Source organism: Cajanus cajan, chromosome 6 (genome assembly GCF_000230855.2).
Source record: "Cajanus cajan strain Asha chromosome 6, NIPB_CcT2T_4, whole genome shotgun sequence".
In the NCBI taxonomy this organism is placed as follows: domain Eukaryota; kingdom Viridiplantae; phylum Streptophyta; class Magnoliopsida; order Fabales; family Fabaceae; genus Cajanus; species Cajanus cajan.
In genome coordinates this window covers 20,336,565-20,348,174 of record NC_138522.1, presented here as the reverse complement: position 1 = coordinate 20,348,174, position 11,610 = coordinate 20,336,565, and the positions used below count along the sequence as shown (strand labels likewise).

Genomic DNA, 11,610 nt, shown 5'->3' with positions numbered 1-11,610 from the left:
GAAAATAACGCAAACAAATATAAGTTTAGTTTTTTCTGAAAATTTTTACTTAAGTAGTGTTATGAGAGAAATAAATTTTAAAATATATTTTCATTTAATTATTTATAAAAATACTTTTATATTCAAATATTTACTAAAAATATACTTTCAATTAAAATATATTTTAAAAATTTTGTTAATTCATTATCATTCATTCACTTGATTAAAAAGTGATAAAATAAAATTAATTTTTAATTAATTTAATAAAATAAAAATTCTAAAATAAATTATATTATGATTTTAATTATGAATCTATTTTAAATTTATTAGTTTGATGTTTAATGATGTTTGATATTATTGTGATAAAAATTGATATTCTTTCATATTTATATATATGTTGTTAAATAAGTGTTGAACTGATAAGGTAGCTCAGATGGCTGGAGAATGAGTGTTAAGGTTAGAATGAGTAGAAGGTAAGGGGTTCGAATCTTACCACTGCCAATTATCTGAAAATTAATAATTAATACTTGTAGAGTAGAAAAAAAAAGTGAAAATAATATATATTGTATAATTAATAAATCTGGAATAATTTAATTGTTTTTTATTTAAAAATTCGTAAAAATAAAAAATTAGGATTTTGTGACGGATTTTGAATCTCTCACAATTTGTGACGGATTTTGAATCCAGTTTGTGACGAATGCTTTCCCTCACAAATTGCGACGAAAAATTTATTAGTTAGTGACGACATATTTCTGTCACTAATTGTGACGGATTGAATTTTTCCGTCACTAGTGTTGATGAGTGAAGTCGACGGGCCAGGAGTGGTCGAGAATACTCTAGTCCAGGAGTGGACGATAATACTCAATGCTAGCTTGAAGAGGCTGAAAAGAAGATATTAGCGTTGATAAGTGAAGTCAACGGGTCAGAAGTGGTCGACAATACTTTTGTACTTGATTGCATACTTAGTGGAACCCTTCAGTTGAACGACACTGGAAGTAGCTCAATTGAGCGAACTAGTATAAAATGATTGCATTGCTTTTCTTATATCTTAGACGCAAATCTTCCTTACTTATTAAATCCTTGTGAAAGACTTCGTCCAATGTTTATGTAACACCCTCTACCCCGCATATCATAACTCAATAAATTTAAATAATATAACACTTAATAAATCAAACATGTTTAAAGAGTATCACATTTTTTTAACAAACATAATCAACGGGAATTACAAAGAAATAAATCTCAAAGTTTTCAAAGTAATTTTAAATAACAATAACACCCTAATCTAATCTTATCTACGCCCCGATGTCACAAGTCCTATCAGAGCATAGCCCATAAAGAAGCCTAAGCTTCACCACCAACATCCTCAGCCTCATGCTGATAATCACCTGTGTAACGGTCAGAGAAGAACAACACAAAGAAAAAGGGAGTGAGAAAACATCTCACTCGGCTCACAGTGTAGAAATATATACCAGATAGTCAAACACAAACAAAATATGTATAACATAGATTAATAACAATATCACATCTTACTCATTCAAGGCATATTCATTTGTCATATGACATCAAAAGACACATGTATGGACACGGACTACATTTTATCATGCATGTGGCGCCAGTCACTTATCACGTAGTATATTGCCGCTAGCAATACACAAAGAGTAGTCTAGGAGTACATGCCGGGACACAACCTCTGCGCACTCTCACTAGAAGGACATACTACCAGAGTCTCGTCGGGATAGCTAAGCCGCGCAAGATACATCCCATGCACACAATGGGCGAGACTGGGACTTCCAAACCGAGCCATCCCCAAGGACTGATCCCCACAGCTTTTACACTAGGGGGCCTTCTCTGGTGGCGTATTCCATATCGTACCCTTATCACTTTATGCAAATGATGCATGTCAAACAAGACTCTATGCATTCTCATATCACTTTATCACTTTCCATGGTAATTTCTCTTTATCACATTTCATATCTCATTGTCACATTATCACATTATCTATCTCATGGTCAATCATATCTCATGGTCATTTCACATCATATTTCATCATCACATCATATCATTAGAAACATCACATTCACATTATCATATCATATTCATAACTTTCACAATCATAATCTCAACAGAATTTCTATTCATACACACATATTAACCAAGCAATTAGAACATACAAACAATATAACATACAACAAACACAGGATTGGGGGCCAATCCCACTACCCAGCATACAATCCCACACCCAGAGCGAGATTTCTCACTCCCCCCCTTACCTGGATAACAGGCACTGAAACTAAAGAAGAGCTTCCTCCTCTAGGCTCCTTCTACTAGGGTAGAACCACCTCCTATGGATTCCTCTAGGTCTTCAAAGAGAAGAATGAGAAGAAGAGAGTATAAGAGAAGAGAGAATGAGAATGAGAAGTGTTTCTTGGGATGGTTTGCAATGGAGAAGTGAAGGCCTATTTATAGCCTCCAAAACACATTAAAAAAATGTAAAATAATGGAGAAAAAGATAGACAAAACTAAGTGGAATGAATTAGTGGAATGAATTATAGAAGTTGGTGGGATGAATTAATGGAGTTGGTGTGAATTAATGGAGGGTGCCATGTTCTTTTCCTCACCGACTTTAGCCACTGATTTGGACCTTATAGACAGCCGAATCTGAAAATATTTCCTTCATGAAAGTTGTAGGATTTTCTCTTATCTTTCCATAGCCACCAAGTTTGTATCATTTGAACAACCACCGACCAAGTTATACCCCACAAACCGAGGCTTGCCAATCAGTCCAGCGAGAAACAATTGTATCAATCAAATTCCAATTTTGACCTCCTAAACGACCGATTTTGCAAATAGCTATTTCTGTAAAGGTTGTGCGTTTTTCTCTTAGATTTCCATTGACACCAATTTTGCATCATTTGGACCATCACAGCCCAAGTTATGCCCTAAACACCGAGGCTTGCCAATCAGCCCAGCGAAAAACGGTTTTATTGAAAAGAAAGTTTACAACTATCTAATTAAGCCCAACAACACACATATCTTTCTAAGCATAAATGGAGTGTAAATTATCTACAATTGAAGTAAAATATAACCACCAATTTATGACCAAATACCACATAATAATAATAATAATAGTAATAATAACCATTTTGAAAACTAGGGTGTTACAATTCTCCCCTCCTTTAAGAAATTTCGTCCTCGAAATTTACCTGAAAACAGGAATGGATAATCTTCTCTCCCCTTGCTTTCTAGTTTCCATATAGCGCCTTCTTCAAAGTTTCCTCCCCAAATAACCTTGACTAAAAGAATTTCCTTACCTCTTAGTTTCTTTACCCTCTTATCCTCAATCCTCAAAGGTATAGTCTCATAGGTGAGGTTATCCTTTAACTGAATGTTGTCGGATTTCACAATATGAGATGAATGTATTTTCTAGGTTGAGAAACATGAAAGACATCATGAAGATTTGATAGGGATGGAGGTAACGCAATTTGGAAAGCTACATCACCAATTCTCTTAAGGATCTGGTAGGGACCAATGAATCGTAGAGTAAGCTTGCGAGATTTAAGTGCTCTACCAATTCCAGTCCAAGGAGTTACTTTAAGGAATACATGATCTCCTTCTTTAAACTCAAGGTCTTTCCTTCTTTTATCATGGTAGCTCTTCTGCCTACTCTGTGATGCTCTCATTTTCTTTTGGATTGTCCTAACCTTTTCAGTAGTTTGTTGAACTATTTCAATTCCTAATATGGCACTCTCTCCAGATTCTGCCCAACACAAAGGTGTTCTACATCTCCTACCATACAAAGCCTCATAGGGTGCCATCCCAAAATCTAGAGGTGAACCTAGGATCTCTATCCGAAACTATACTAGTAGGAACCCCATGCAACCTTACAATCTCACCTATGTACAACTTGGTTAACCTTTCCAAAGGGTATCTAATGTTAATGGGAATAAAATGGGCAGACTTAGTTAATCTATCCACAATGACCCATATAATCATCCAAGTTCTTCCATGTCCTAGGTAATCCTACTACAAAATCCATCGAGATGCTATCTCATTTCCACACAGGCACATCTAAAGGTTGCAGTAAACCTGAAGGTTTCTGATGTTCTCCCTTAGCCTTCTAACATACTAAGCAAGCATACACAAATTCTTCTATCTTAGGCCACTGGAATATTTTCCTAAGGTCTTGGTACATCTTAGTGGCTCTTAAATGGATGCTAAGAGTACTCTTGTGTCCTCCCTTTAAGATCATCTTTCTAATTTCAAGATTACTAAGCACCCAAATTTATTCTTGCACCTCAAAACAACATCAATTCCAATTTATTATTATTATTTTTTTTTTTATTATAAATTTTAATCATATTCCTACTAATCTTTTCCACTTGGTTCACTAGAAAAGATTCTAATCTCATCCATTAATTCACTAGTTATTTTCAACCATAGTCAATTCAATGTTCCTAAAGGTAGTTTCACACATCAATCATAAGTCCCTAAATTCTCCAATCAAATCCAATCCTTAAATATATTAGTGATCATCGTAATCAAGGCATCTGTCATAATATTGATATTACTTCTATGATCATCTGTAAAGATCAAGCACCTAAGCATGTTATACATATCAAATCACTAATTTTACTGCTCCATCTTCAACCAATTCAAACCCCTATCCATCACCTTATTCTATAGTCTCATATCTTGTTACCAATATGAATCAACTAATTGTATTTCTCCAATTTATCTCAATGATCCACTTGTTACTCGAGTCACACCTAGTTTTTCACCACTAGGAGTAATCTCACAAGTCAGACTTAAATCCCTAAAAAGATCCTTCTTTCTAATCATAAGGAAAAATATAAAGGTTTCCTACTCAAAACATTGGTTACCACAATGGCTTTGGCCAAATAACCAGTAAGATCAAAATCTTATTCCTTAAAAATTTCTAACTATCTCTTTTGGTCAATAGATATTTAAAACTCTTATGATCGCTAAATACCTCAAGCTTAGAATCATATAGGTAATGTCTTCAAATCAAGGTCATGGGTAAGGTAATTCCTTCTCATAAATTCTCAATTTTCTAGAATCATAAGCTACTTATCTGTTCCTTCTTGCATCCACACTCTATCCAATCTTATCTTAGAAACATAACTATGTTCCACAAAAGACTTACTAAAATCTAGTAGTATTAACACTAGTCAATCTTGCCTTAAGAGTTGGAACTACTCTCATACTTACTATCCCACATAAAGACAATACTCCTCTTAGTGAATGTAGTTAAGGGCAAAGCTATCTTAGAAATTCCTTCAATAAATCTCCAATAATAATAAGCTAACATCATAAAACTCTTATCTTCACTAATTGGCTTAGATATCTCCCCACTTAAATACAACTTCTACCTGAGACATATCCATGTTTACCTTAACTGGAATTTACAAGAACTAGAAAACTTATCTTATACAATAAAAATAATAAATAAATAAATCAATCAATCAATAAATAAGATAAAATAAAATAGTAATACTTAACATACAACCGTCTTGAATATATCTCCACCTTCAACTACAATATGATCATATCACACCCTAAGATCAATCTCACTAACCACACGACATTCACCAATTTGATCCCTAAGGTAATCTATCCACATATCAACATACATGCTTACTAAATCATATTAGAATACCATCTTTAAACCTTCAAATATACCATCGATAAGCATGTACATGAACAAACTTTATCACATAGCATTATACAACCTTTAAACAACCTCTCAATCCTTATGCAAACACCCCAAAACAAAATCAATTCTTATCCTTGCATTGCCTAACGATTCAAAAATATCATGAAACCATACATATCCCTTCAACAATGTTTAAAGAAAATGATACCTAGAGAGTTATACTTATTCAAATGATCTCAAACCTATCTCAAAATAAAGATAAGAGAATAAGCTACAACTCCTACGAAGACATAGAATTCTAAAAAGATCATCTTCTTAGCTACAAATTTCAAAAACCGCAGCAGATATATTCAGCGCTTATAACTAGACCTTTGATCACCAAAGTAGCTATAACTAGAGTTCTATACCTCCGTTTTACCTGATTCCAGTTCCATTAGAAAGATAACGTCCAAAGCTACTACTTTTGTGAAGACCATAAAATCTGATTCTGTCAATATGATACTCATACAGGCACAACAAAATTTTAACGAAAATAATCCCCATATTATACAGCAATAGTGTACTAACATTTCACAAAATACCTCAACCATTCCAAACTCACTCCTTTCCACCTTAAACTCATATTCAAGCTTTCCATTACAATCCTAGACCAAAACAGCTCACATATTTAGTGCAAAGGACTTAGAGAATAATATTCACATATTACCTAAACCATAAAAGTTAACATGCACGCACCAATACTCAAGGAACATTCCAATCTCTCATCAAAATATCAAAACTCCAATTCTCAGATACAACCACCTTTGATTCAATTGCTTACTACTATAGATTCCTAAATTCCATTAACCGTAAACTCTTGAAAAATCATCCAAATCTAAGGTCTCAATAATTTCTAGTTGATTATCAAGGCTTTGTCCGTACTATTGGTACATAAGCTCACCATACGAGTGATACTACTCAACCACTACTTCTTACGTAAGCAAGAAGTATCAAACAAATAAGCAATTAGAGCAATCAAAAATAGCATCATCAAATTATATCATGTCTATCAAACAAATCCTGAGAACACAATGCACACAACATAATCAATCATCATATTAGCACATCAATCAACTCATCACATTATTAATCTACCAAACAAGCATAGTAGACTCATAACTCACGGTCGATTAGATCGACTTGCTCTGATACCACTAAATGTAACACCCTCTACCCCGCATATCATAACTCAATAAATTTAAATAATATAACACTTAATAAATCAAACATGTTTAAAGAGTATCACATTTTTTTAACAAACATAATCAACGGGAATTACAAAGAAATAAATCTCAAAGTTTTCAAAGTAATTTTAAATAACAATAACACCCTAATCTAATCTTATCTACGCCCCGATGTCACAAGTCCTATCAGAGCATAGCCCATAAAGAAGCCTAAGCTTCACCACCAACATCCTCAGCCTCATGCTGATAATCACCTGTGTAACGGTCAGAGAAGAACAACACAAAGAAAAAGGGAGTGAGAAAACATCTCACTCGGCTCACAGTGTAGAAATATATACCAGATAGTCAAACACAAACAAAATATGTATAACATAGATTAATAACAATATCACATCTTACTCATTCAAGGCATATTCATTTGTCATATGACATCAAAAGACACATGTATGGACACGGACTACATTTTATCATGCATGTGGCGCCAGTCACTTATCACGTAGTATATTGCCGCTAGCAATACACAAAGAGTAGTCTAGGAGTACATGCCGGGACACAACCTCTGCGCACTCTCACTAGAAGGACATACTACCAGAGTCTCGTCGGGATAGCTAAGCCGCGCAAGATACATCCCATGCACACAATGGGCGAGACTGGGACTTCCAAACCGAGCCATCCCCAAGGACTGATCCCCACAGCTTTTACACTAGGGGGCCTTCTCTGGTGGCGTATTCCATATCGTACCCTTATCACTTTATGCAAATGATGCATGTCAAACAAGACTCTATGCATTCTCATATCACTTTATCACTTTCCATGGTAATTTCTCTTTATCACATTTCATATCTCATTGTCACATTATCACATTATCTATCTCATGGTCAATCATATCTCATGGTCATTTCACATCATATTTCATCATCACATCATATCATTAGAAACATCACATTCACATTATCATATCATATTCATAACTTTCACAATCATAATCTCAACAGAATTTCTATTCATACACACATATTAACCAAGCAATTAGAACATACAAACAATATAACATACAACAAACACAGGATTGGGGGCCAATCCCACTACCCAGCATACAATCCCACACCCAGAGCGAGATTTCTCACTCCCCCCCTTACCTGGATAACAGGCACTGAAACTAAAGAAGAGCTTCCTCCTCTAGGCTCCTTCTACTAGGGTAGAACCACCTCCTATGGATTCCTCTAGGTCTTCAAAGAGAAGAATGAGAAGAAGAGAGTATAAGAGAAGAGAGAATGAGAATGAGAAGTGTTTCTTGGGATGGTTTGCAATGGAGAAGTGAAGGCCTATTTATAGCCTCCAAAACACATTAAAAAAATGTAAAATAATGGAGAAAAAGATAGACAAAACTAAGTGGAATGAATTAGTGGAATGAATTATAGAAGTTGGTGGGATGAATTAATGGAGTTGGTGTGAATTAATGGAGGGTGCCATGTTCTTTTCCTCACCGACTTTAGCCACTGATTTGGACCTTATAGACAGCCGAATCTGAAAATATTTCCTTCATGAAAGTTGTAGGATTTTCTCTTATCTTTCCATAGCCACCAAGTTTGTATCATTTGAACAACCACCGACCAAGTTATACCCCACAAACCGAGGCTTGCCAATCAGTCCAGCGAGAAACAATTGTATCAATCAAATTCCAATTTTGACCTCCTAAACGACCGATTTTGCAAATAGCTATTTCTGTAAAGGTTGTGCGTTTTTCTCTTAGATTTCCATTGACACCAATTTTGCATCATTTGGACCATCACAGCCCAAGTTATGCCCTAAACACCGAGGCTTGCCAATCAGCCCAGCGAAAAACGGTTTTATTGAAAAGAAAGTTTACAACTATCTAATTAAGCCCAACAACACACATATCTTTCTAAGCATAAATGGAGTGTAAATTATCTACAATTGAAGTAAAATATAACCACCAATTTATGACCAAATACCACATAATAATAATAATAATAGTAATAATAACCATTTTGAAAACTAGGGTGTTACAGTTTACATATCATTAAAACTATTTTTAGACGAAGACGCTAACTTTATTTGACAAACTTATTACACTGAAAGTTTCATCTACTGCTTATCCTTAAACGAAACTATCATAAAAAGGAAAATACAAGAACTTTATTCACTATTTTTATATGAAACATTTTCCTTCAGTAGACGATAATTCTTTCAGACGCCATGACCTCGTGTCAAGCAAACTTTGCATAACCGTCCAGTATCTAAAAGAGCATTGGATGAAGAATATAATTCTTGCGAAAATGGTTTAAAAATTCCTTACACGCACACACATATTCAACCCCCCCCTTCTATGTGTACTTCCGCTAACTTCAGTGCTTACTTTCTTTTGTGCCTTAATTTTAGTTTGTCTTTTGTTGGCAATCCTTCTAGTTTGTCTCATCTTGTTCACCACTTGGTGTAGCTTCCTTTAATTGTGTTATTTCAGTTTTTACCATAATATTCCAGCAACTACTTGGTGTGTTGAATGCTTCTTTGAAGGATTGGAAGGCCAAGATACAAGGGTAGCATCTAAGGATGTATGTGGAGGCCTAGGAGATTGATTTCTCCTTGTGTGGAAGACTCTTGTTGGAGATAAACACCTTGAAGTAATCACCATCAAGATTGCTTCAAAATAAGAGTGAAACACTTGAGATGAATTGCTGTAAAGCTTGGTGGCTGAACTATAATTGAAGGAACCAAAAAGATTTGAAGAAAAAAAAATTGTGAAGGAATTAGAGACCAAATTTAGAGACGAAAATTTTGCTGTCACAAAATTTTCCTCACCAAATCTATCTCTAAATTCTGTCTCTAATTAGTGGCTGATTTTGTTTTTCAAATTTGGTGCAGCCACTTTATTTAATTTCAATGTAATTTTCATTTGATTTGTGTACAAGGTCTTTGGGAGTGTCTTGGAGGAGTCTTTGGTACATCTTCATCTCTCCCTAGTGTTTAATTCATTTTGTACTTGGTGGGAGTGGTCCTTGAAAGCTCTTAGTGCTTTTCAAGCTCCCACATAGGTTTATAGCTTTACACGTCTAGTTTATGTTTTCAGTCATTTAAGTTTTCCAGTCATTTAAGTTTTCAGTCATTTACGTTTTCAAGTCATTTAAGTTTTCAGTCATTTAAGTTTTCAGCAATTTAAGTTTTGATTGCATTTTGCTATTTGTGACACTTAGAAACTTGTTTGTTAATTTCTCTTTTGAAAAATCATTGTGAAAGTTGTTTTGTGCAAGACAAGGTATAAGGGGGTTTAATAATTTCTACTTGAAAAAGCTTGGTTATTAAGTGGCTCCTTGTAGCTCACCTCCCTCCATAGTTCAATTTGTGTACTTAGACCTCCAAGTTCTAAGTCTAGCACATAAAATTCTTATTTTCATAAAAACTATTTTTGTGTGAAAAGTATTTTTGTCTAAAATGTCTCGTCATTTTGACTATAGTGGAAGTGATGGTTCACCAAAAAGTATTTCTTATCTTGTTAAAAAGCTTAAATCACTTAAACTATGGAGGAAGCAAGAAGTCATTCAAAAAGATAAGAAAAAGATTGAAAGAGAGGCTCAACTTGCTATCCTAGAAGAGGAAATGAGACTTCTTAGGCAAGAAGAAGAAAAATTGAAAGATGAAATGAAAAGAAAAGGAAGAAGTCACCCACTCACAATACTCTTCTCTCAATAAAAGCCTAAACATAGGTGACCATTATCAACCTACCCCTAGGAGAACTATTAGACCTAGGGAATCCAAGGTGGATCTCCCTTAATATTTTAGGAAGGATGACGTGGAAGCCTACCTTGATTGGGAGATGAAGGTAGAACAACTCTTTGCTTGCCATAAGGTGAGTGAAGAGAAGAAGGTGCCACTTGCTACCCTTAGCTTTTAAGGGCATGCAATGTATTGGTGGACCTCTTTGGAAAGAGAGAGGAGCCTCCACAATGACCCTCATATCCAATATTGGAATGACTTAAGGAGTGCATTGAGGAGGAGACACATTCCCTCTTACTATGGAAGGGAGCTTATGAATAAGCTCCAAAGGCTCCAACAAAGAGATATGACTGTTGAACAATATATGCAATAGATGGAGCTATACATGATGAGGGCATGTATAAGGGAAGAGGAGGCCACCATAGTAGTTAGGTTCCTAAGTGGTCTTAACTTAGAGATTAGAGATCAAGTGGAGCTATTACCCTACAAGGACCTAAATGACTTGGTCCAACTTTGTGTAAGAGTAGAACAACAACTTTTGAGAAAATCTTCTTTTAGAAAAGAAAGCTCCCATTCTACATCTCATAAGAAAGACTACAAGAGGGAGGTAAAACCTTTTAAAAGGAAAAATGCCTTAGAACCCTCCAAGGAACTAGCTAAGGATAAGGGTAAAGGGACAATCACTCCACACACTAGCACAAAGACTAGTGATATCAAATGTTTCAAGTGTCTAGGGAGAGGCCACATTGCTTCTCAATGGCCCTACAAAGAAAGTCAAGGTCTTAAGGGGGCAGGACACTTATAATAGTCAAGAAGAGACTACTACCTCCTCTTCAAGTGAGAGTGAGGATGAAACAATAAAGCAAGAGTCTAATATGGAGTTGATTTATCCTTATGAAGGAGAACTTTTAATGATTAGGAGACTCCTTAACAATCAACCTAGTGGTAATCTATCACAAAGAGAGAACATTTTTCATAATAGATGCAATGTTTCAAACA

At 35.0% G+C, this 11,610-nt stretch overlaps 1 long non-coding RNA gene across 1 annotated transcript; it reads right to left on the bottom strand.

Moving 5' to 3' along the window:
- Positions 1–1,119: 1,119 nt before the first annotated feature.
- LOC145958997 (uncharacterized) lies at positions 1,120–8,923 on the bottom strand. Its single transcript, XR_014434595.1, has 3 exons — positions 8,016–8,923; positions 2,250–7,130; positions 1,120–1,364 (listed from the first exon to the last, which is right to left on the bottom strand). It is a non-coding gene; the product is annotated as an uncharacterized LOC145958997 (long non-coding RNA).
- Between the last annotated feature and the right edge of the window lie 2,687 nt (positions 8,924–11,610).